Source organism: Pongo pygmaeus, chromosome 11, assembly GCF_028885625.2.
Source record: "Pongo pygmaeus isolate AG05252 chromosome 11, NHGRI_mPonPyg2-v2.0_pri, whole genome shotgun sequence".
Taxonomy (NCBI): Eukaryota; Metazoa; Chordata; class Mammalia; order Primates; family Hominidae; genus Pongo; species Pongo pygmaeus.
The window spans coordinates 94,311,391-94,338,244 of NC_072384.2; the positions used below are offsets into that span (position 1 = coordinate 94,311,391).

Here is a 26,854-nt window from a genome sequence, read left to right on the forward strand (position 1 = left end):
TAAAATATTATAAAGTTTAATAACTTATTTAAGTTAATCTATTGATATAATACCAATATTTATTCTTATATGAAAATATGTTGTTTTTCCTTAATCTATTAATTTAATGAGTTTCATATGACCAATTAGCTGTTAGGGTTTCCTAATGTGGTGGTTAATACTGAGTGTCAACTTGATTGGATTGAAAGACACTAAGTAATGATCCTGGGTGTGTCTGTGAGGTGTTGCCAAAGGACATCAACATTTGAGTCAGTGGGCTGGGAAAGGCAGACCCACCCTTAATCTGGGTGAGCAAAATCTAATCAGCTTCCAGAGAGGCTAGGATATATAAGCAGAGAGAAAAATGTGAAAAGAGAGACTAGCCTAGCCTCCCAACCTACACCTTTCTCCCATGCTGGATGCCTCCTGCCCTTGAACACCAGACTCCAAGTTCTTCAGTTTTGGAACTCAGACTACTGGCTCTCCTTGCTCCTCAGCCCACAGATGGCCTATTGTGGGACCTTGTGATTGTGTGAGTTAATACTTAATAAACATAAATAAATATATACATATGGTGTATATATATATTGTGTGTGTATATATACACACATACACAATATGTATATATTGTACACATGTGTATACATACACGTGTACACATACATGTATATCCCATTAGTTCTGTCCTTCTAGAGAACCCTAATACATCTACCAACTTATGTCTAGGTTCTCACCACTCATCTCTATTTGGAAATTTTTTATAAATCTGCTCTATTGAACCCTTATCAATTTACTGACTCCTACTAATAACATAGTTGCTGAATTTTTTGAAATTTGTGTTTATTGCATATTTTAAGGTGTACAACATATTCTAATATACATATACATGGTGAAATATTTACTATAGTAGAAGAAATTAACATATTCATCACCTTCCCTGGATACTCTTTTGTGTGTGTGGTAAAAGCACCAAAAATTTACTCTCAGCAAGTGCTCAGTATAAAATACAATATTATTAACTAAAGTCCTGAAGTTCTTCAGATTTCTAGAGTTATTCATTGTACCTAACTACAAATGTCTACCCTGTGATTTACGTCTCTCCATTTTCTTCTCCTTTCCTGTCCCTGGTAACCACTGTTCTAGTCTGGTTCTATTTATTTGACTTTTTTTTTTTTTTTTAAGATTGCACATATAAATGAGGTCATGCAATATTTTTACTGAGTCTGGCTTATTCCACTTAGCATAATGTCCTCTAGTTTCATTCATGTTGTCACAAATGGCAGTGTCTTTTTAATTATAGGTCTGAAGAGTATTATATTGTGAATATATGCCATAATTTATTTATTAATTCATCCATCAGTGGACACTAAGATTGTTTCCACATCTTGCCTATTGAAGTAATGCTGCAGTGAACATGGGAATGAAGATATCTCTATGAGGTACTAATTTCATTTTAACTTTTTCTTTGTTTACTTTGCATTACTGTATTACCCATGCTTTTGGAAACAAATTGTTTACACTTATTATTGCTTCTTTCTCACCTCCATTAAGTTCTTAGAATATTATAATCTAGTTTTCATAACTAATAAATAAGGTTTCCCTTACTAATTATAAGAAAACTTATTTATTTGCTTAAATTGATAGATAAAATTGTGTGTATTTATTGTGTACAACATTATATTTTGAAGATTATATACATTGTGGAATAATTAAAACTAGGTAACAAATGTATTACTTCACATAGTTATTATTCATGTAATAAGAACCTTTATCTACTATCTTTGCATTTTTCAAGAATACAGTGTATGGTCATTAACTATAGTCATCATGCTGTACAGTAAATCTTTTGATCTTATTTCTCCTATCTAACTGTAATTACATATCCTTTGACCAACATCTTTCCATTCTCTTCCTTTCCCTAACCATCCAAGCCCTGTCATTTGTGAAAACATGAATGAGCTTGTAAAACTTTATGTTATATGTAATAAGCCAGGCACAGATAAACAAATACCACGATTTCACTCATGTTTAGAACCTAAAAAAGTTGACCCCATAAAAGTAGAGAATAGAATGCTGGTTACCAGAAGGAAAACTTCTATATTGCTACACCTAATAGACATTTGAAATTTTAAGACTCTCTAGCTTTGGAAGTCCCCACTCTATTCTTCAATGGCTTCCCTTCCCTAGTGTTATGAAAATACTTATAGCAATTCCTGTTGATGTTTTCTCCTAAATATCCTTCAGTACATCATATTTCTTCATCCCACCACTGTAGACTGATTGAATTGTTCAAAAGATAAAAAGATATAACCTAAGAAAATGTTTAACAGAGTCTTTAGAAAAAAAAGGCATCTAATATATGTTAATTTCTATTCTTTAGCTTTCTAAAATTTTCATACTGGCATTCTTGTGACAGTTCCTCAGAGCTCTGTTACCCCATCCAATTTATCATTACTTTCTCCATAAGGCTGATCTTCTACAAGAGACATAAACTTATATGTCATGTCTAATTTCAGTTCTTTATTTTTTACCTGTTCCTCAATGATTAGACACTGACATAAAAATCAGGCATACAATAATTTTTGCTTAATAAGCAGAATTACGCCTCCACTTCTAAGATTTTCTTATCCTAATTCCTGAACACGTTACTTTACATGAAAAAAGACTTTGCATAAATGATTATACTAGGGACCTTGAAATGAAGAGATTATACCAGATTGTCCACTGGGAACAATCTAATTACACAGGACTTTAAAATGGAAGATCTTTCCTGGTACGGTCAGAAAATGTGACTGTGGAATAATGGCTGGACATGTGCAGTGTTGCTGACTTTGAGGATGAACAATTATTTACTCCTCTTGATTGCAAGCAGTCTATAGAAGTGTTTCTGTTTAAAAAACAGAAAAAGATTTTCCTCTAGAGCCTCCAGAAGAGATTGTAGCCAGCTGGTGCCTTGATTTTAATCCAGTAAGGCTCACATTACATTTCTAACCTACAGAACTCTATGATAATATATTTATATTTATATTGTATTTATATTGTATATTGTATATATATTTATATTGTATATATATAGTACATATATATTTATAGTGTTTTAAGCCACTACATTTCTGGCCATTTTTACATAAGCCACAGAAAACCAATACAGTTTGCTATGTGGATTTTGTCCTAGTCATAAGTGAATCACCCATCCCTGTGGTTGGAACTTGGGCTTAAGTGCTCTGAGGTTCTAAATAAACTTGAAAGGCAGTCTGGGCCACAAGGAAGACAATTCCTAGGCATGTAGTGGTGCTGTGCTGAGCTCTAAGCCATTGGACTTGGGGAGCATACAGTCTAGTGAGACACCAGCCAGGGTGGCCAGGGGAGTGTTTGTACCACTCCTCGCCTAACCTCAGGCAGCATAGCTCACAAGTCCAAACGAGACTCTTTCCTTCTGATTGAGAAGAGGATAGGGAAGAGTAAAAATGACTTTGTCTTGCAACTTGAATATCAGCTCAGCCACAGTAGAATAGGGCACCAGACAGGGTCATGAGGCCCCCATTCCAGGCTGTAGCTCCCAGATGACATTCTAGACACACCCAGGGCCAAAAAGGAACCTGCTAGCTAGAAGGGAAGGACCCAGTACTGACAGGATCACCTGCTTACTAAAGAGCCCTTGGGCCCTGAATAATCAGCAGTAGTAACCAGTTATTACATGGTATGTGCCTTGGGTGAGACTTTGGGATGTGGTGGCTTCAGGTGTGACCCAGCACACCTGTGGAGGCTATGAGGTGAGACTCCTCCTTGAGAAAAGCAGAGAGAAAAGTAAAGGGGACCTTATCTTGCAGCTTAGGTACCAGCTTGGCCACAGTGCGGAAGAACAACAAGTAGGTACTAGGGGTACCCAATTCCAGGCCTTGGATTTTGGATAGGATTTCTAGAACTACTCTGGGCCATAGGGGAGACCACTGCCCTGAAGAGTGAACCTGGAAGCATTCACCACAAGCTGACTGAAGAGTCCTTGGGTCTTCAGTGAACATCAGCAGTACGCTGGCAGTACACCCTGTGGGCCTATGGTAGTGGAGCACATGAGGAGAAACTCCTCCGCCTGGGGAAAGGACAGGAAAATTAGGATAGACTTTGCTTGTGATTTCAGTGCCAGCTCAGCCACAGTAGAATAGAGCACCAAGTGGATTACTAAGTTTTCTGACTCCAGGAACAACATACCTGGAGCCACCTGGGGCCTGAGGAAACTCACCACCCTGAAGGGAAGGAATCAAAACTGGCTGGGTTTACTATCTGCTGATTGTAGATCCCTAGGGCCTTGGTCTGACCCAGCACAGCTCAGGTGGTGGTGGCCACAGGGGTGCTTGTGGACTCCATCTAGTTCCAGGTAGCTCAGCACAGAGAGAAAGAGAGAAATTCCATTTGTTTGGGAAAAAGTAAGGAACGAAAACACAAGTCTCTGCCTAATAATCCAGATCATTCTTTGGGATCTGATTCAAGACCACTGAAGTGGTATCTCTATGAGTCTGCTAGAGTGACAGTGTAATTGGGCTTGGGATTTCCCATAATGCACATAAGGCTGGAATGACCAAAAACTTAGATTACAGCACCTAAGTCCCTTAGAAAACATGGAAAAACTTCCCCATGAAAGGTAGTTAAAAACAAGCTCAGGCTGCAACGATTACAATAAATACATAACTCTTCAATGCCCAGACACCAATGAATATCCAGAAGCATCAAGACAATCCAGAAAAACATGAGCTCACCAAATGATCTAAATAAGGTACCAGTGACCAACTCTGAAGAAACAGAGACATGTGACCTTTAGATAGATAGTTCAAAATAGCTGTTTTGAAGAAACTCAAAGAAATTCAAGGTGACATAGAGAAAGAATTCACATTTCTATGAGATAAATTTACCAAGGAAAATAGAAATTAAAAAGAATCAAGCAGAAATTCTGGAGTTGAAAACCACAAGTGGCATATTGAAGAATGCATCCAAGTCTCTTAATGTCAGAATTGATAAAGCAGAACAAAGAATTAGTGAGCCTGAAAATAGGCTATTCGAAAATACACATTCAGAAGAGACAAAAGAATAAAGAAGAAAAAAGAATAAAGCATGCCTACAAGATCTAGAAGATAGCCTCAAACGAGCAAATCTAAGAGTTATTGGCCTTAAAGATAAGACAGAGGAAGACTAGAATAAAAGAAAGAAGACCCAAAACAATAAAATCAGAGATGAAAAAGGAGACCTCACAACCAACGTCAGAGAAATTCAAAGGATCATTAGAGGCTACTATGAGCAAATGTATGTCAATAAATTGGCAAACTTAGAAGAAATAGACAAGTTTCTAGACACATACAACCTACCAAGATTAAACCAGAAGGAATCCAAAACTTGAACAGACCAACAAGTAATGGGATTGAAGCCATGATAAAATGCCTCCCTGCAAATAAAAGATCAGAGCCTGAGGGCTTTGCTGCTTAATTCTACCACATTTAAATAAAAACTAATGCCGATCCTACTAAAAGTGTTCTGAAAAATAGAGGAAGAGGGAGTACTTCCAAACTCATTCTACAAGGCCAGTGTTATGCTGATAGCAAGACCAGACAAAGACCCATCAAAAAAAGAAAGCTACAAGGCAATATCTGATAAATATTTGTGCAAAAATTCCCAACAAAGTATTAGCAAACAGAATTCAACAGCACATTAAAAATATTATTCATCATGACCAACTGGAATTTATCCCAGGGATGCAAGGATGGTTCAACATATGCAAATCAATCAATGTAATATATCATATCAATAGAATGAAGGACAAAAAACATATGATCATTTCAATTGATGCTGAAAAAGCAATTGATAAAACTCAACATCCCTTCATGATAAAATCCCTCAAAGAAACTGAGGATAGAAACAATATGCCTCAACATAATAAAAGTCATACATGATAGACCCATAGCTAGTATTATAGTGAATGTAGAAAAACTTAAAGCCTTTCCTCTAAGATCTGGAACACAACAGGATGCCCACTTTTGCCATTCTTATTTAACATAGTACTGGAAGTGTTAGCAAAAGCAATCAGACAAAAGAAATAAAGGGCATCCAAATTGAAAAGGAAGAAGTCACATTATCCTTGTTTGCAGATAATATTATATTAAGAAAAAACTAAAGACTCCACCAAAACAACTGTCAGAACTGATAAATAAATTCAGGAAAGTTGCAGGATACAAAATCAACATACAAATATCAGTAGCATTTCTATATGCCAACATTGAACCATCTGAAAAAGAAATCAAGAAAGTAATCCCATTTTACGATAGCCACAAATAAAATAATAAAATTAAATACCTAGAAATGAACTTAACCAAGGAAGTGAAAGATCTTGACAATAAAAACTATTGAAGATGTTCATGAAAGAAATTAAAGAGGACATACAAAAATAGAAATATAATTCATTTTCATGGTTTGAAAGATTTAATATTTTTAAAATTTGTATTTTACCCAAAGGAACCTAAAGATGCATTTCAATCCCTATCTTAAAATTCTTCACAGAAATAGAAAAAAAACATCCTAACATTTATATGGAACCACAAAAGACCCATGGTAACTAAATATATTCTGAGCAAAAACAACAACAACCAAAAAAACTAGATAAATCACATTATCTGGCTTCAAATTCTATTACGGAGCTACAGCAAACAAAACAGCATGGTACTGGCATAAAAATAGACATATAGACCACTGGAACAGAATAGAGAATCCAGAGACAAATTCATACATCTACAGGCATCTACAGGGAACTCATTTTGGACAAAGATGTTGAAAACATACACTGAGGAAAGGAGAGTCTCTTCAATAAATGTTGCTGGGAAAACTGGATTTCCACATGCAGAAGAATGAAACTAGACCACTCTCTCTCACCATATACAAAAATCAAATCAAAATGAATTAAAGTCTTAATTCTAAGACCTCAAACTGTTAAAATACTACAAGAAAACATTGAGAAAATTCTCAAGGACATTGGTCTGGGCAAAAAATTTCTTGAGTAATACCTGCAAGCACAGGAAACCAAAGCAAAAATGGGCACATGGAGTCACATCAAGTTAAAAAGCTTCTGCACAGCAAAGGAAACAATCAACACAGTGAAGAGACAATCCACAGAATGGGAGTAAGTATTTACAATTATCTATCTAACAAAGAATTAATAGCAAAGATATATAAGAAGCTCAAACAACTCTGTAAGAAAAAAATCTAATAATCTAATTTTAAAATGGGCAAAAGGTCTGATTAGATGTGTTTCAAAAGACGACGTACAAGTGGAAAACAGATATATACAAATATGCTCAACACCACTGATCATCAGAGAAATGCAAATCAAAACTACAATAAGATATCATCTCACACCAGTTAAAATGACTTTTATCCAAATGACATACAATAAGAAATGCTAGAAGGATATGGAGAAAAGTCAACCCTCATACACTGTTGGGGGAAATGTATATTTATGCAACTACTATGAAGAACAGTTTGGAGGTTCCTCAAAAATAGAACTACCATATTATCCAGCAATCCCACTACTAGGTATATACTCAAAAGAAAGGAAACCAGTATATCAAAGAGATTCCTGCACTTCCACATTTTTTTTGCAGCACTATGTACAATATTAAAGACTGGAAGCAACCCAAGTGCACATCAACAGATGAAAAGATAAAGAAGATGTACATATATGCAATGGAGTTCTATTCAGTCATAAAACAATGAGATCCTGTCATTTGCAACAACATGGATGGAACTGGAGGTCATTATGTTAACTTAAAAATGTCAGGCAGAGAAAGATAAACCACATGTTCTCACTTATTTGTGGGAGTTAAAAATTAAGATAATCAAACTCATGAAGATAGAGAGTAGAATGATGGTTATTAGAGGCTGTGAAGGGTAGGTAGGGGGTGGGAGGGAAGTGTGGATGGTTAATGGTAACAAAAAAATGGAATGACTAAGATCTAGTATTTGATAGCATAAAAGGGTGACTATAGTCAATAATAAGTTATTGTATATTTTTAAATAACTAAAAGTATATTGGATTGTTTGTAATACAAAGGATAAATTCTAGAGGTGATGGATACCCCATTTACCCTGGTGCAATTATTACACATTGTATGCCTATATCAAAATATCCTTTATATCCCATAAATATATACACCTATTATATACCCAGAAAAAAATGGGTTTTTTTTAAAGGCAAAAAACAGCAGTTGTTCCTGAGGATTTGGAGAAAGGAGAACTTTTATAAACTATTAAAAGGAAAGTAAATGAGTACAGCCACTATGGAAAACAGTTTATAGAATTTTCCAAAAACTGAAATATAACTACCATGAGATCCAGCAATCCTGCTACTGGGTATTTATCCAAAGAAAAATAAATCAGTATATCAAAGGGATACCACTCCCATATTTATTGAAACAGTATTCACAATAGCAAAGATACAGAATCCACCGAAGTATCCAAAAATGAATAAAGAAAATGTACATTCCATTGTACATCACTTTCTGTGAATTCTTTCACAACACAGTTAAGCAATTATACATTCATTTATGTCCATATATGTACAAAAACATATCATGAAATTAATATTAATAAAGATATAGAAATAATAAACAAGGTCTAATTGAAATTAAATACAATATTAAAAAGTACAATAACTGAAAAGAATAATTCACTAGAAGACCTTAAAAGTATATGCTAATAAGCATAAAAATAAATCAATAAATTTGAGGCAAGATTGGTAGACATTATGTAATCTGAAGAACACAGAGAAAAGAGAATGAAGAAAAATGAATAGACCCTCAAAGAAATGTGTAATATCATTAAGGGCAGCAAGATACACATATTGGAGTACAAGAAGAAAGGAAGAGGGGGAAATAAGGAGAGAGAACAAAAGACAGAGATGGAGAGGAGAAAAATATTTGAAGAACGAATGGGCTAAACTTTACAAATATGGTTTAAAAAATTAATCTACATGTACAAGAAGTTCAGTTAACATTTACTAGGAAAAAATGCAGATCAACACCCATACACATCGTAGTGAAATGTTGCCAGCTAGATATAGAGAATACGTTGAAAGAAATTAAAGCAATCATTTATTTACAAGGTAATCACCATAAGATTAGCAGTTCACTTTTCACCTAAGATGATAAAAGCCATGAAGCATTGCCTAAAGTTCATCAACAGATTAATGTATAAAGAAAATGTGATATATACCCCAATAGTATTATACACAATAGAATACTACTTATTCATAAAACAATAAAATCCTGCCATTCATGGCGACATGAGTGACCCAGGAAGGCATGACGTTAAGTGAAATAAGTCAGGCACAGAAAAATAAATACTGCAGATTCTCATTCATATGTGGGAGCTAAAAAACGTTGAACTCATAGAAGTAGAGAATATAATTGTGGTTCTTAGAGGCTAAGAAGGTTAGGGAGAGGGGAGGTTAGAAAGGGTTTTGCTTAATGAAAACAAAATTATAGCTAGATAGGAGGAATAAATTCTAGTGTTCTGTAGTACTGTAGTATTAATATAATTAACAATAATTTATTGTCTATTTTCAATAGCTAGAAGAGAGGACTTTGAATCTTACCAACACAAATAAATGATAACTATTTAAGGTGATAAATATGCTAATCACTCTGATTTGATTATTACACATTGTATTTGTATATATCAAAACATCACATGGATGTCATAAATATGTAAAATTATTAGATGTAAACCAAAAATGAAAGAAAAAATATGTAACATAAAAGGAAAAACACAAAATTATCAAATAGTGTTTATCTTATGAATTCACAAATAATTAATAATCAGAGTAGATATGTGGTATTGCTTATGTTGACATATATGGATAAGGCATGATCTTAAGAATTCATAGAAAAAAACAACAATTATAAAACTACATCACATAAAATAAAATTCATTTCTAATTTTAAATGAGAATAATAAAATTACATAATGTGTCAACACTAAATTGTAAATTTTTTTTAACACAGAATGGGAGAAAATATTTGCAAATTACCCACCCGACAAGGGATTAATAACCAGAATATATAAAGTAAATATTTTTAAAATCTGGATATTAGTTTTCCAGAAAACAGATATAACAGGATATGCCTCTCTCTCTCACTCCCTTTCTCTCTCTCTCCCATATCTATATAATATATACAAATATTATATATATATATGTATTTTAAACTGATTATTGGACTTTCTTAAATCTGTCATACATTAGAGAGAAAGAAATTATAGAAATTGGCTCATGCAATTATGGAGACTTAGCAAGATCAAAATCTTTAGAGTAAGCCAGCAGGCTGAATACCCAGGGCAGAGTACCAATTCAAGTCCAAAAAAGCCTGCTGCCATAATTCTGTCTTCTTCTAGGGAGATCAGTCTTTTTCTTTCTTTTTTTTTATTTTTTATTTTATTATTATTATTATACTTTAAGTTTTAGGGTACATGTGCACAATGTGCAGGTTACATATGTATACATGTGCCATGCTGGTATGCTGCACCCAGTAACTCGTCATTTAGCATTAGGTATATCTCCTAAAGCTATCCCTCCCCCCTCCCCCCACCCCACAACAGTCCCCAGAGTGTGATGTTCCCCTTCCTGTGTCCATGTGTTCTCATTGTTCAATTCCCACCTATGAGTGAGAATATACGAAGTTTGGTTTTTTGTCCTTGTGATAGTTTACTGAGAATGATGATTTCCAGTTTCATCCATGTCCCTACAAAGGACATGAACTCATCATTTTTTATGGCTGCATAGTATTCCATGGTGTATATGTGCCACATTTTCTTAATCCAGTCTATCATTGTTGGACATTTGGGTTGGTTCCAAGTCTTTGCTATTGTGAATAGTGCCGCAATAAACATACGTGTGCATGTGTCTTTATAGCAGCATGATTTATAGTCCTTTGGGTATATACCCAGTAATAGGATGGCTGGGTCAAATGGTATTTCTAGTTCTAGATCCCTGAGGAATTGCCACACTGACTTCTACAATGGTTGAACTAGTTTACAGTCCCACCAACAGTGTAAAAGTGTTCCTATTTCTCCGCATCTTCTCCAGCCCCTGTTGTTTCCTGACTTTTTAATGATTGCCATTCTAACTGGTGTAAGAGGGTATTTCATTGTGGTTTTGATTTGCATTTCTCTGATGGCCAGTGATGGCGAGCATTTTTCATGAGTTTTTTGGCTGCATAAATGTCTTCTTTTGAGAAGTGTCTGTTCATGTCCTTCGCCCACTTTTTGATGGGGTTTTTTTTTCTTGTAAATTTGTTTGAGTTCATTGTAGATTCTGGATATTAGCCCTTTGTCAGATGAGTAGGTTGCGAAAATTTTCTCCCATTTTGTAGGTTGCTTGTTCTCTCTGATGGTAGTTTCTTTTGCTGTGCAGAAGCTCTTTAGTTTAATTAGATCCCATTTGTCAATTTTGGCTTTTCTTGCCATTGCTTTTGGTGTTTTAGACATGAAGTCCTTGCCCATGCCTATGTCCTGAATGGTAATGCCTAGGTTTTCTTCTAGGGTTTTTATGATTTTAGGTCTAACATTTAAGTCTTTAATCCATCTTGAATTAATTTTTGTATAAGGTGTAAGGAAGGGATCCAGTTTCAGCTTTCTCCATATGGCTAACCAGTTTTCCCAGCACCATTTATTAAATAGGGAATCCTTTCCCCATTGCTTGTTTTTCTCAGGTATGTCAAAGATCAGATAGTTATAGATATGTGGAGTTATTTCTGAGGGCTCTGTTCTGTTCCATTGATCTATATCTCTGTTTTGGTACCAGTACCATGCTGTTTTGGTTACTGTAGCCTTGTAGTATAGTTTGAAGTCAGGTAGCGTGATGCCTCCAGCTTTATTCTTTTGGCTTAGGATTGACTTGGCAACGCGGGCTCTTTTTTTAGTTCCATATGAACTTTAAAGTAGTTTTTTCCAATTCTGTGAAGAAAGTCATTGGTAGCTTGATGGGGATGGCATTGAATCTATAAATTACCTTGGGCAGTATGGCCATTTTCACGATATTGATTCTTCCTACCCATGAGCATAGAATGTTCTTCCATTTCTTTGTATCCTCTTTTATTTCATTGAGCAGTGGTTTATAGTTCTCCTTGAAGAGGTCCTTCACGTCCCTTGTAAGTTGGATTCCTAGGTGTTTTATTCTCTTTGAAGCAATTGTGAATGGGAGTTCACTCATGATTTGGCTCTCTGTTTGTCTGTTATTGGTATATAAGAATGCTTGTGATTTTTGTACATTGATTTTGTATCCTGAGACTTTGCTGAATTTGCTTATCAGCTTAAGGAGATTTTGGGCTGACACAGTGGGGTTTTCTAGATATACAATCATGTCATCTGCAAACAGGGACAATTTGACTTCCTCTTTTCCTATTTGAATACCCTTTATTTCATTCTACTGCCTAATTGCCGTGGCTGGAACTTCCAACTCTATGTTGAATAGGAGTGGTGAGAGAGGGCATCCCTGTCTTGTGCCAGTTTTCAAAGGGAATGCTTCCAGGTTTTGCCCATTCAGTATGATATTGGCTGTGGGTTTGTCATAGATAGCTCTTATTATTTTGAGATACATCCCATCGATACCTAATTTATTGAGAGTTTTTAGCATGAAGGGTTGTTGAATTTTGTCAAAGGCCTTTTCTACATCTATTGAGATAATCATGTGGTTTTTGTCTTTGGTTGTGTTTATATGCTGGATTATATTTATTGATTTGTGTATATTGAACCAGCCTTGCATTCCAGGGATGAAGCCCACTTGATCATGGTGGATAAGCTTTTTGATGTGCTGCTGGATTCAGTTTGCCAGTATTTTATTGAGGATATTTGCATCAATGTTCATCAAGGATATTGGTCTAAAATTCTCTTTTTTGGTTGTGTCTCTGCCCGGCTTTGTTATCAGGATGATGCTGACCTCATAAAATGAGTTAGGGAGGATTCCCTCTTTTTCTATTGATTGGAATAGTTTCAGAAGGAATGGTACCAGTTCCTCCTTGTACCTCTGGTAGAATTTGGCTGGGAATCCATCTGGTCCTAGACTCTTTTTGGTTGGTAAGCTATTGATTATTGCCACAATTTCAGATCCTGTTATTGGTCTATTCAGAGATTCAACTTCTTCCTGGTTTAGTCTTGGGAGGGTGTATGTGTTGAGGAATTTATCCATTTCTTCTAGATTTTCTAGTTTATTTGCATAGAGGTGTTTGTAGTATTCTCTGATGGTAGTTTTGTATTTCTGTGGGATCGGTGGTGATATCCCCTTTATCATTTTTTCTTGCATCTATTTGATTCTTCTCTCTTTTCTTCTTTATTAGTCTTGCTAGCGGTCTATCAGTTTTGTTGATCCTTTCAAAAACCCGGCTCCTGGATTCATTAATTTTTTGAAGGGTTTTTTTGTATCTCTATTTCCTTCAGTTCTGCTCTGATTTTAGTTATTTCTTGCCTTCTGCTAGCTTTTGAATGTGTTTCCTCTTGCTCTTCTAGTTCTTTTAATTGTGATGTTAGGGTGTCAATTTTGGATCTTTCCTGCTTTCTCTCGTGGGCATTTATTACTATAAATTTCCCTCTACACACTGTTTTGAATGTGTCCCAGAGATTCTGGTATGTTGTGTCTTTGTTCTCATTGGTTTCAAAGAACATGTTTATTTCTGCCTTCATTTTGTTATGTCCCCAGTAGTCATTCAGGAGCAGGTTGTTCAGTTTCCATGTAGTTGAGAGGTTTTGAGTGAGTTTCTTAATCCTGAGTTCTAGTTTGATTGCACTGTAGTCTGAGAGACAGTTTGTTATAATTTCTGATCTTTTACATTTGCTGAGGAGAGCTTTACTTCCAACTATGTGGTCAATTTTGGAATAGGTGTGGTGTGGTGCTGAAAAAAATGTATGTTCTGTTGATTTGGGGTGGAGAGTTCTGTAGATGTCTATTAGGTCCACTTGGTGCAGAGCAGAGTTCAATTCCTGGGTATCCTTGTTAACTTTCTGTCTCGTTGATCTGTCTAATGTAGACAGTGGGGTGTTAAAGTCTCCCATTATTATTGTGTGGGAGTCTAAGTCTCTTTGTAGGTCACTCAGGACTTGCTTTATGAATCTGGGTACTCCTGTATTGGGTGCATATATATTTAGGAGAGTTAGCTCTTCTTGTTGAATTGATCCCTTTACCATTATGTAATGGCCTTTTTTGTCTCTTTTGATCTTTTTTGGTTTAAAGTCTGTTTTATCAGAGACTAGGATTGCAACCCCTGCCTTTTTTTGTTTTCCATTTGCTTGGTAGATCTTCCTCCATCCTTTTATTTTGAGCCTATGTGTGTGTCTGCACGTGAGATGGGTTTCCTGAATACAACACACTGATGGGTCTTGAGTCTTTATCCAATTTGCCAGTCTGTGTCTTTTAATTGGAGCATTTAGCCCATTTACATTTAAAGTTAATATTGTTATGTGTGAATTTGATCCTGTCATTATGATGTTAGCTGGTTATTTTGCTTGTTAGTTAATGCAGTTTTTTCCTAGCCTCGATGGTCTTTACATTTTGGCATGATTTTGCAGTGGCTGGTAGCGATTGTTCCTTTCCATGTTTAGTGCTTCCTTCAGGAGCTCTTTTAGGGCAGGCCTGGTGGTGACAAAATCTCTCAGCATTTGCTTGTCTGTAAAGTATTTTATTTCTCCTTCACTTATGAAGCTTAGTTTGGCTGGATATGAAATTATGGGTTGAAAATTCTTTTCTTTAAGAATGTTGAATATTGGCCCCCACTCTCTTCTGGCTTGTAGAGTTTCTGCTGAGAGATCCGCTGTTAGTCTGATGGGCTTCCCTTTGTGGGTAAAGACAGCAGTAACCTCTGCAGACTTAAATGTCCCTGTCTGACAGCTTCTAAGAGAGCAGTGGTTCTCCTAGCACGCAGCTGGAGATATGCGAATGGGCAGACTGCCACCTCAAGTGAGTCTCTGACCCCTGACCCCTGACCTCCAAGCAGCCTAACTGGGATGCACCCTCCAGTAGGGGCAGACTGACACCTCACACGTCCGGGTACTCCTCTGAGACAAAACTTCCAGAGGAACGATCAGACAGCAGCATTCGCGGTTCACAAAAATCCACTGTTCTGCAGCCACCACTGCTGATACCCAGGCAAACAGGGTCTGGAGTGGACCTCTAACAAACTCCAACAGACCTGCAGCTGAGGGTCCTGTCTGTCAGAAGGAAAACTAACAAACAGAAAGGGCATCCACACCAAAAACCCATCTGTACATCACCATCATCAAAGACCAAAAGTAGTTAAAACCACAAAGATGGGGAAAAAACAGAGCAGAAAAACTGGAAAATCTAAAAAGCAGAGTGCCTCTCCTCCTCCAAAGGAAAGCAGTTACTCACCAGCAACGGAACAAAGCTGGATGGAGAATGACTTTGACAAGTTGAGAGAAGAAGGCTTCAGATGATCAAACTACTCCGAGCTACAGGAGGAAATTCAAACCAAAGGCAAAGCAGTTAAAAACTTTGAAAAAACTTTAGACGAATGTATAACTAGAATAACCAATACAGAGAAGTGCTTAAAGGAGCTGATGGAGCTGAAAGCCAAGGCTCAAGAACTACGTGAAGAATGCAGAAGCCTCAGGAGCCGATGTGATCAACTGGAAGAAAGGGTATCAGTGATGGAAGATGAAATGAATGAAATGAAGTGAGAAGGGAAGTTTAGAGAAAAAAGAATAAAAAGAAATGAACAAAGCCTCCAAGAAATATGGGACTATGTGAAAAGACCAAATCTACATCTGATTGGTGTACCTGAAAGTGACGGGGAGAATGGAACCAAGTTGGAAAACACTTTACAGGATATTATTCAGGAGAACTTCCCCAATCTAGCAAGGCAGGCCAACATTCAGATTCAGGAAATACAGAGAACGCCACAAAGATACTCCTCGAGAAGAGCAACTCCAAGACACATAATTGTCAGATTCACCAAAGTTGAAATGAAGGAAAAAATGTTAAGGGCAGCCAGAGTCTTTTTCTATTAAGCCCTTCAATTGTTTGGATAAGGCCTACCCACCATATGAAGGGTAATCTGCTTTACTCAACTTCTACTGATTTAAATATTAATCTCATCTAAAAAATACTTTCTTAGAAGCATCTACAATAACATTTGACCAAAACCTGGATACCACAGCCTAGCCACAGTGACGCATAAACAAATCATCAAAATCCAATATACATAATGAATTGGTCCATTCAAATTATTATTTGTTCTATTGAGAATTTTTTTTCAATTTCTGCAGTATTTTAAAATTTTATTTCAACATAATTTGGTAGATACTAAAATAGCTACAATTCTTTACCCCTTTCTTTCATCTCTCCACTTTACAAGAGTGTTGTTTTTTGCCTAACTACTGAATCTGGGCTGTCCTTGTGACCTGTTTGGTAATATATTGCTTTAGATGTGAGTTATGCCAGTTCTAAAAATAAGCCTAAAGGGATATTGTCTGCTTCCATTCTCTCACTTGCAACCTCTGCATTTGCCTTATGAACAAGGCTGGTTTAACTTTCTGGAGCCTGCGAGACAATGTGGAACCGAACCTATTCAGCTCAGTTTCTACTAGCTCCAGTTCCAGAAATAATATCGTACCTTACCAAGAACAGAAGAAATGCTTAGCCCACCTGAAGACAACCATAGATGCAGGAAGGAACCTAGGAAATACCAGAAGACAACCCAGCAGATCCACATAGATTCATGAGCAACAAACTGTCTATTGTTTTAAGTCAGTAAATATGGCAGAATATCTTGTTACACAGAAGAGTAACTGATAAATTTTATTTCTAAACCTTTATTTCTAAACCTTTCCATGTTCAAAATTGGATATATTTTGATATAATTTATACAACAGTTCAAGAACATCCATATTCATTTTTCTCTCAAAACCTTGTGAATTGTTTTATTGTTCTCTAACATTTGATTTGCTGATAAAAAAAAAAATCTTAACCTATTCTGAATTTCGTATTGGTAGATTATCAAATTTTACTTTGGAGCTATCTGATTTTAATGTTATCCCTTAATATGTAAATGTTACCAGGAATTGTCTTCTGTGTATCTATATGTATATTTCAGCTTTAGTAATAAATTTCAATCTTGCATAAGACATATTTCAGCATAGGAATTTTTTCTAATGGATTAATGATTATCCAGCTCATTCTTTTAATATCCAAGCTCTAGTTCACATAAAAATTTCTAGAAATGTCTTCTATGTAGTATAATTTTCATTTAAACTTATTTATTTTGGGTCTTCTTACTATAAATATTCAAAGAGCAAAATTATAATTAACTAACGTCTTTTTAAGTAATATTCCATCTGCAATTTAGTGCCTCTGAATATGAGACAATATGCAATTCTGTGTATGTGTATATGTGTATATGTGTGTGTGTGTCTGTGTGTGTGTGTCTGTGTGTAGATGTTTTAATTTTACATAAATGGTTCTGAGATTCTTTTTTTTTCTATCTCTATACCATGTTCTGGTTTCTTGAACTCAGTTTCTCATTAATTCTTTTCTTTTACATCTTGATAATTCTAATTAGGATATTTTAAATTGTATTCAGTGTTTTAAGTCAACTGGGTTAAAGGGAAGCCTTTCGTTTCTTGACTTTTTAATGATCGCCATTCTAACTGGTGTGAGATGGTATCACATTGTGGTTTTGATTTGCATTTCTCTGATGGCCAGTGATGATGAGCATTTTTTCATGTGTCTTTTGGCTGCATAAATGTCTTCTTTTGAGAAGTGTCTGTTCATATCCTTTGCCCACTTTTTGATGGGGTTGTTTGTTTTTTTCTTGTAAATTTGTTTGAGTTCATTGTAGATTCTGGATATTAGCCCTTTGTCAGATGAGTAGATTGCAAAAATTTTCTCTACTCTGTAGGTTGCCTGTTCACTCTGATGGTAGTTTCTTTTGCTGTGCAGAAGCTCTTTAGTTTAATTAGATCCCATTTGTCAATTTTGGCTTTTGTTGCCATTGCTTTTGGTGTTTTAGACATGAAGTCCTTGCCCATGCCTATGTCCTGAATGGTAATGCCTAGGTTTTCTTCTAGAGTTTTTATGGTTTCAGGTCTAACATTTAAGTCTTTAATCCATCTTGAATTAATTTTTGTATAAGGTATGGGGGATCTAGAACTAGAAATACCATTTGACCCAGCAATCCCATTACTGGGTATATACCCGAAGGATTTTAAATCATGCTGCTATAAAGACACATGCACATGTATGTTTATTGCAGCACTATTCACAATAGCAAAGACTTGGAACCAACCCAAATGTCCAACAATGATAGACTGGATTAAGAAAATGTGGCACATATGCACCGTGGAATGCTATGCAGCCATAAAAAAGGATGAGTTCATGTCCTTTGTAGGGACATGGGTGAAGCTGGAAACCATCATCTCAGCAAACTCTCGCAAGGACAAAAAACCAAACATCGCATGTTCTCACTCATAGGTGGGAATTGAACAATGAGAACACATGGACACAGGAAGGGGAACATCACACACCGGGGCCTGTTGTGGGGTGGGGGGACGGGGGAGGGATAACATTAGGAGATATACCTAATGTTAAATGACGAGTTAATGAGTGCAGCACACCAACATGGCACATATATACATATGTAACTAACCTACACGTTGTGCACATGTACCCTAAAACTTAAAGTATAATTAAAAAAATAAAGGGAGGCCTTTGCTTTATCTCAGCTTGGAATCTCTTCTTTATGTATATGAATTTTTACTATATTCAGAGCTGAAAAAGGAAATTTCTCCAATTTACTAAGTGAACATTATGTGATAAATAAGATTGCTTCATGGTACATCTTTGTGTCATATTCTCCTGCTCTGAGATTAGAAGTTGCCCTGGGTTTTAGCTTGAAAATTACCCAGTTCATTCTCAAAGTTTCCCTTCTTGTGTCTCTTTTGAATTATAGCTATTCTTTCTTCATATTTTCCATATTGTCTTATGTTGTATTTATCATCATCTACTATACTACACTTCTTTTTTTTATATACTTTAAGTTCTGGGGTACATGTGCAGAGCATGCAGGTTTGTTACATAGGTATACACGTGCCATGGTGGTTTGCTGCACCCATCAACCCGTCATCTACTTTAGGTATTTCTCCTAATGTTATCCCTCCCCTTGTCCCCAACCCCCTGACAGGCCCTTGTGTGTGATGTTCCCCTCCCTATGTTCATGTGTTCTCATTGTTCAACTCCCACTTATGAGTGAGAACATGTAATGTTTGGTTTTCTGTTCTTGTGATAGTTTGCTGAGAATGATGGTTTCTAGCTTCATCCATGTCCCTGCAAGGGACATGAACTCATCCTTTTATATGGCTGCATAGTATTCCATCATGTATATGTGCCACATTTTCTTTATCCAGTCTATTACTGATGGACATTTGGGTTGGTTCCAAATCTGCTATTGTGCTGCAATAAACATACGTGTGCAAGTGTCTTTACAGTAGGATGATTTATAATCCTTTGGTATATGCCCAGTAATAGGATTGCTGGGTCAAATGTTATTTCTAGTTCTAGATCCTTGAGGAATCACCACACTGTCTCCTACAATGGTTGAACTAATTTACACCCCTACCAGCAGTGTAAAAGTGTTCATCTTTCTTCACATCCTCTCCAGCATCTGTTGTTTCCTGACTTTTTAATGATTGCCATTCTAACTGGCATGAGATGGTATCTCATTGTGGTTTTGGCTTGCATTTCTTTAATGACTGGTGATGATGAGCATTTTTTCATGTTTGTTGGCTGCATAAATGTCTTCTTTTGATAAATGTCTGTTCATATCCTTTGCCCACTTTTTGATGGGGTTGTTTTTTTCTTGTAAATTTGTTTAAGTTCTTTGTGGATTCTTAAGTAGATTCTGGATATTAGCCCTTTGTCAGGTGGATAGATTGCAAAAATTTTCTCCCATTCTGTAGGTTGCCTGTTCACGCTGATGGTAGTTTCTTTTGCTGTGCAGAAGCTCTTTAGTTTAATTAGATCCCATTCGTAAATTTCGGCTTTTGTTGCCATTGCTTTTAGTGTTTTAGACATGAAGTCTTTGCCCATGCCTATACAGAGTTTCATTACTATGCACCAGGTACCATGCTGTATTTTATTTTATTTTCGCTTCTATATCGTATGTAAAGTCTCAAGAGCCCGATAAGGAAGGTACTTTAATACTATATTTATAGTTTGGGAAACTTGGGCTACAGAAATTAGTCATCTTGTTCCAGATGGCATGGCTCTTAGTTGGTAGAGCTGGTATCCTAACATAGGTCTATCTGATTATAGTTATTTACCACCATATGGCTTATGGCAGGGCAGTAGAATTTGCTTTATCTATCTGTCCTATCTCTCTCTCTCTCTCTCTCCATTTATCTACCTGTCTATCCATCAACAATGTGTATATATATAAAGAACAGTGTGTGTGTGTGTGTGTGTGTGTGTGTATTTTTTAATGAGCTATTAGCAAATAATAGGGCTAAATGCATGGGTTCAACTGATCATCTGGGAATCTGAAATTTTCCTGTTTCTTAATGGAAAACAGCTTATCTATACACATATGCTTTCTGGAGCCTGCGAGACAATGTGGAACCGAACCTATTCAGCTCAGTTTCTACTAGCTCCAGTTCCAGAAATAATATCATACCTTACCAAGAACAGCAGAAATGCTTAGCCCACCTGAAGACAACCATAGATTCAGGAAGGAACCTAGGAAATACCAGAAGACAACCCATAATCCATATAATTTAATGGAGAAATTTGTAAATGAAGATTAGCATAACATTTGCCACTATTTCTTAATATAAATTTTTGTTTAAATTTAAATTCAAACTTTGAATTGAAAATTTAATTAAATTCAAACTTTGAATTTAGATTAGACACCTATATAGGCTGTTTTGAGGAGTTCTGAGAGAAATTTACTGTGCAGGAAGAATGAATGAATAAATGAATGAATGAATACAAGTAGGGTCAAATTAGGCCTGGTAACATTATGCCGAAATGAGGATGACTCATATAAAGTTGCTGGGTTAATTTTAATACAGTTTCACATAACATAGCCTTAAATTTATAGTAAAAAAATTTGTTGACATTGTTGCAACATTAAAGAATGACAGATCATTCTTTGTATAATTTAGTCAGCACAAATATTTTAACTTTAAATAAGTCTCTAAAGGCAAATCTCAACATTTTCCAGTTTGGAGAAAAAAAAAAGGACTATTCTGCCAAATTGCATACACAAGGGTATAGGAAAAATTTTTAAATGTTTGATTGTTTTAATCTTTAAACCCATAGCCGCCTTTGTCTGAAAGACAATTACCTTGGCTAATGTACAATTTAATTTATTTTAATGTCAGATTCTACTTCAGTAAGTACAGTGAATTTCTAAATTAGACACTTTTAAAAATATTTGTTTTTAAAATGTTTATGTATCTTTTAAGTAATCACTTAAATCAGCCCCTTTGTAATACAGTGAGCTGCATATTATTATAGGTACTTTTAAACCACATTTTCAACTTTGTAATCATATAAGCATATGTTCCACATAATGACAGTCATCAAGATAATATAGATGTATAATTCATTTTGGAAGTTAGCCACATTCTTGCCTGCTCTGAACACAGAAACCTGTCATATGAACATATCATTCTATTTAGATTGGTAATTAGAATGTGTAGACCTTTATGACAAATCTTAGAAAACAAAAACTAAAACTAAAACAAACAATAAATAGTGTTGTACCCCTACGTGGATCTATGATTAAAGTTAGCTTCCATGTCTGGTTTTTATTGTTTATGTTTATTTTGTTTTATTTATTTATATATTTATTTTTAATTTCAACTTCAATATATAAGTAAAAGACATATTTAGTTAGGTTTCCCTAAGTAAACCCGATGCAAGTTCTTTTATTATTATTTTTATTTAATTGTGTTAAGAACACTTAACATGAGATCTGCCCTTTTAACAGATTTTTAAGTGTACATTACCTCTTCTTAACTACAAGTCTAATGTTGTGCATTGGGTCTCTAGAGCTTATACATGTTGTAAAACTGCAACTTTATACTCATTGATTAGCAACTCTAAATCTTCCAAATGATATCTAAAAGTACATCACAATCACATTCCAGAAATTCTGTGAGAGGAAACTGACATAATCAATGTTTAAATGATTTTCTTATATAATTGTATGTCACTTTGCAGAAGCCAGTTTAATAATTGCATTTTGGATGTTAGAAAATATGAACATCTGGTAGGAAAAATCCTTAGAACAAATATAAGATAGGATACAATATTCTATCAAAAGAAGGCGATTACCTTGACAATTCACTTATGGTTTGATTTGATTTATTTCTATTCTTTATTTTCATTTAATTGCTATAGGTTTTTTGGGAAAGATATATAGCTTTTGGCAGAAGAAAATCAGTGACAATGACTTAGAAGAATCTTAATCTCATGAGAGAAATAAATGCATGCCAGTCAAGAAGTTGTAACCTTTACCTTGTTTTGACTTTTACATTTTCAAGGTGAGCCTATTATTTGGAAGGGAGTAACACAAAACTCCACAGGATGCTCTATGATCAATACAATCAGCAAACCTTCACACTGTATGTTTAAAGGTATTAAGAAGATAAACAAACACATCAGAATTTTACCAGTTGGAATAATCCTGTATTGGATGCTTGCCTCATTTGGGGATTTACAATTGATCTCTTCTCTATCCTGAACTTCACAGTATTATTCTCAATGACTCTACAAAAGAAAAGGAGAGCTGTTAGTTAAATGTTAGAAAATTTTTTGGTTTAAAATTGAAGATAACTTGCATATTTATTAATTATATAAGGTGAAACATGGGAAGGCAAAATTATTTTTTAAATTTAATTTTTACCTATATTTGTCCCTATATTAATCCACTGAAATATTTTTGAGTACCTTCTATGTATATGTGACTGTTCTATTATGTGAGGACAGAGTAATAAACAAAATATACATGCTGTGTTCCCTTTTAGAGCTTATACGCTAGTGCAAAAATGAATGTTGAACACTTTGAGGGGACATTAAAATATGTAATGAAAATTGTGATAATAATCAGAAAGAAGAAGGATATGACTAGAGCATATGACAAAATGCCCTGACCTGACCTATAAGAAAACTTATTTGAGGAAGTTTAATTTTGTTGTCTTAAAAGATTAAAATAAATTAACTAGCTTGGGGATGTGTGACCTGAGTGAGAAGGTGAATTTAGGAGTGGAAGCAAGGGAGAAGAGATGTCCCAGAAAATGTAACACAAAGGTCAATATCACTGAGATGTGAAGGAGCATGTCACATCAGGAACTGAGAGAAAACATTATCATTATCAAAGAAATGCAAATCAAAATGACAGTGAGATATCATCTCATATCACTCAGATGGATGCTGTTAAAATGTTAAAAAATAATAGATGCTGGTGAGGTTGTGGAGAAAAGGAAAGCCTTATACACTGTTGGTGGGAATGTAAATTAGTTCAGCCATTGTGGACAGCAGTTTGCTGATCTCTCAAATAACTTAGTACAGAGCTACCATTCCACCTAGCAATTCCATTACTTGGTATATACACAAAGAGAGAAATAAATCATTCTACCAACAAAACATATGCACATGTACATTCATTGCAGTGTTATTCACAATAGGAAGCCATGGAATCAACCTAGCTACCTGTCAACTGTGGATTGGATAAAAATGTGGTACATGTACACCTTGGAATACTACATATCCATAAAAAAGAACAAAATTATGTTATTTGCAGCAACATGGATGCAGCTGGAGGCCATTATCCTCAGCAAATTACTGCAGAAACATAAAATCAAATACTGCATGTTGTCACTTATCTGTGGGAACCAAACATTGAGCACACATGGACATAAAGATGGGAACAATAGACAGTGGGGGGATTACTAGATGGGAGAGGAAGGGAGAAGGGAATGAGCTGAAAAACTACCTATTGGGTACTATGCTTGCTACCTGGGTGACTGGATCATCTGTACTCCAAAACTCAGCATCATGAAATATACCCATGTAACAAAACTGCATATGTACCTCCTGAATGTAAAATAAAAATTGAAAATAAAATACTGGTAGAAAAATTTACAAAGCACGTGTTGGGGTGATCAGACCCAACACCAGACTGTGGGGGCTATGAAGTCCAGCAGAGTCAAAGGAATGAGATAAGACAAGTTAAGGCATAAAGTGGGACCAGGGGGCCAACACTAGTATGGAGGCTGCAAAGGCCCGGAGCTCTGGAAGCCCACACTATTTTTTGGTGATCAAAGAAGCAAGTGGTAAGGATGTGGGGGTTGAAAGAAAGCAGTGCAGCAAGTGCATGATCTACAGCTGTGACAGTTTAGCACTTTCTTTGAAGCATATGGAACATGTTCTGCTACTTGAGATAATGGGACACATGTTCTTCTGGTTTAAGACACAATCAATCCACAAGCCTGGGAGTGCCAGAAGCAAGGAGCTATCAAGTCTAGACACATTCCAGAGGCCATGAGGTGTTTTATGCCCTGAGCCCTGGATTCCATCCAAGCCACGAGGGGTTTTATGCCCTGGGCTTAGATTGTGGTGCAGCAGGGCAGCCTTCCACCCTTTGGCACAGAGCTTGGTGTTCCAAAGGCCATGAGGGGTTTTAGACCCTGGACCCTGGACATGTTCCAAGACTCTTTTACATTATGTCAGGCATGCAAGCCCTGCCTCAGCATTTTTCCCAACATTCAGCTTTTCCCTAACAGCATGTAGAGCGGATAATGAAGCCTGTAAAGCTGCCAGGCTTTACTCTTTAATGGCATTTACCCTGAGAAGGCTCAGTCATCAGTATCTGTGTAAAAACTTTCTCTGTCTCACTTGCTTAAAGTTTTCATTTCTACTAGATAAAGTTTGGTTTTGTTTTTGGAAATTGCAAATAAACAAGGGAGTTATATTTTGGAACTTTCCGAAAACACTGTTTATCCACAGAATTTGACAGTAATCCAGTTTGCCTGAATTTAGTTAGCTTTCATTCCAGCTTTCCTTCTGTCCTTTCAACATGCATCATTTGGTCTTTGAGCATTCCCTTGCTTTCTGGCCAATGACACTATGGGCTTACCTTGTATTTTCACTGCCTTAGATCTACGGCTAACAATTTTTTTTTCAAAGATCCCTGGCTTCTTTTATTGGAAAACCGTATTTAGTAACTAAGATTTTGGTGCTGGATATGGCATTCCTTCTAGGTCTTTTCAGTGGAGATAGCTAGGGATTATATTTAGAAATTATGAATCATATTGTTTTATATACTTACATTTGCAACAAAGATTTTCCTAATTTATTGGATTTTGTAATTTATTATATATTTATTTTTGCTTATACGGATTTCCTGTTTCTAATAACATCAACATATTTATTATTTAAACTTATATATGAGATAGATTTAAAAATATCATCTTCAAAATTATTTCAAAAATAAAACTACTTAGTAAACTTTACAATTTCTTTTCTATTCTTTTTGTACTTAAGATACAGTTTGCTAAATATTTACAGAAATTAGCTTGATTTTCAAGCTTATGATAGGCCTGGATATCTGTTACTGTGGGTTTAGTTATATGACAACAGTGCCTCCAAAATATGGTTCAAATTTCACCTCTAGATCATCAAATCACAACATAAGCAACAGATGTGCATTATAATCAGTGACCAGTCATGTCACTTTTTTCAGTTTGCTGCTGATTGTTCACTTCACGTTATTCAGTTAATGCATGCCAATGAAAGCATGGAGTGATATTGCCTCTTTATCTTTCAGTGATACACTTATGTGAGATTTTGAAAAGTGAAAAATCAAAGGTGGAATTGACCAGTAGATGTAAAAGTACAACAAATAAACAAAAATGGCAATGTTGAAAGTGAAACTGAAATTCAACAGAAATAAAAGAAATAGCAGACTGGGGGGATATTGACTTTGACACCGTGATGCCAGAGGAACTTAGTGATGGCAAACTTATCAATGTAAAATGAGGATATTGGTTGTCAACTAGGTAAGTAGGTTAAGGTTTTATTTAAGTTTTCTCTAGTCTTCCTCATTTTCATCTACCTATTCTAGAAATTTTTGGGCTAAGAAAGTTAAAATCTCCAAATATTATTTTAAATCTGTTTATTTGTGCTTTTCAGATTTGTCTTTCTTTTTGTTGTTGTTTCATTTATTTTGAAGGTCTGAATTAAGTACGTGTACATTAGCTTTCTTAACATTACTGTTTGGATGATATATCTTTTTTACCTCATATATCTCTGCTACATCTGTCTTCACAGGAAATGTGTATTTCCTTTAGACACAATTTAGTTAGCTATTTTTTCTTACATTTTATCATACAATATCTACCTTTTAATTAGCAGGTTTTGGCCATTTATATTTCGCATAATTTTTAGTTTAGTTGGGATAATTCTAACATCACATTTGTTTTCTATTTTTCTCATTTGGTGTTTCTTTTATCTCTTTGTTTTCTGTTTACTGGTTATTTTTAGAAATTCCACTTAATCTCCATTTTTAAATTAGCTAAAACTCTAATTTGTGAGTATGCAAGTTTGTGTCTTGCTGTTCTGAAGTCTACTATATATATATAAAATATTTATTTTATTTTATTTTATTATTTTTGAGACGGAGTCTCGCTCTGTTGCCCAGGCTGGAGTGCAGTGGCACGATCTTGGCTCACTGCAAGCTCCACCTCCCAGGTCCACGCCATTCTCCTGCCTCAGCCTCCCGAGTAGCTGGGACTACAGGCGCCTGCCATGACGCCTGGCTATTTTTTGTATTTT

General features: G+C 35.5%; 1 long non-coding RNA gene across 1 annotated transcript in view; it reads left to right on the forward strand.

Moving 5' to 3' along the window:
* LOC129031712 (uncharacterized) overlaps positions 1-26,854 on the forward strand; it is an 86,967-nt gene that overhangs the window by 5,981 nt on the left and 54,132 nt on the right. Inside the window, exon 2 of the long non-coding RNA XR_008501100.1 lies at positions 25,848-26,079. This is a non-coding gene — a long non-coding RNA (uncharacterized LOC129031712). The remainder of the gene's footprint in view (positions 1-25,847; positions 26,080-26,854) is intronic.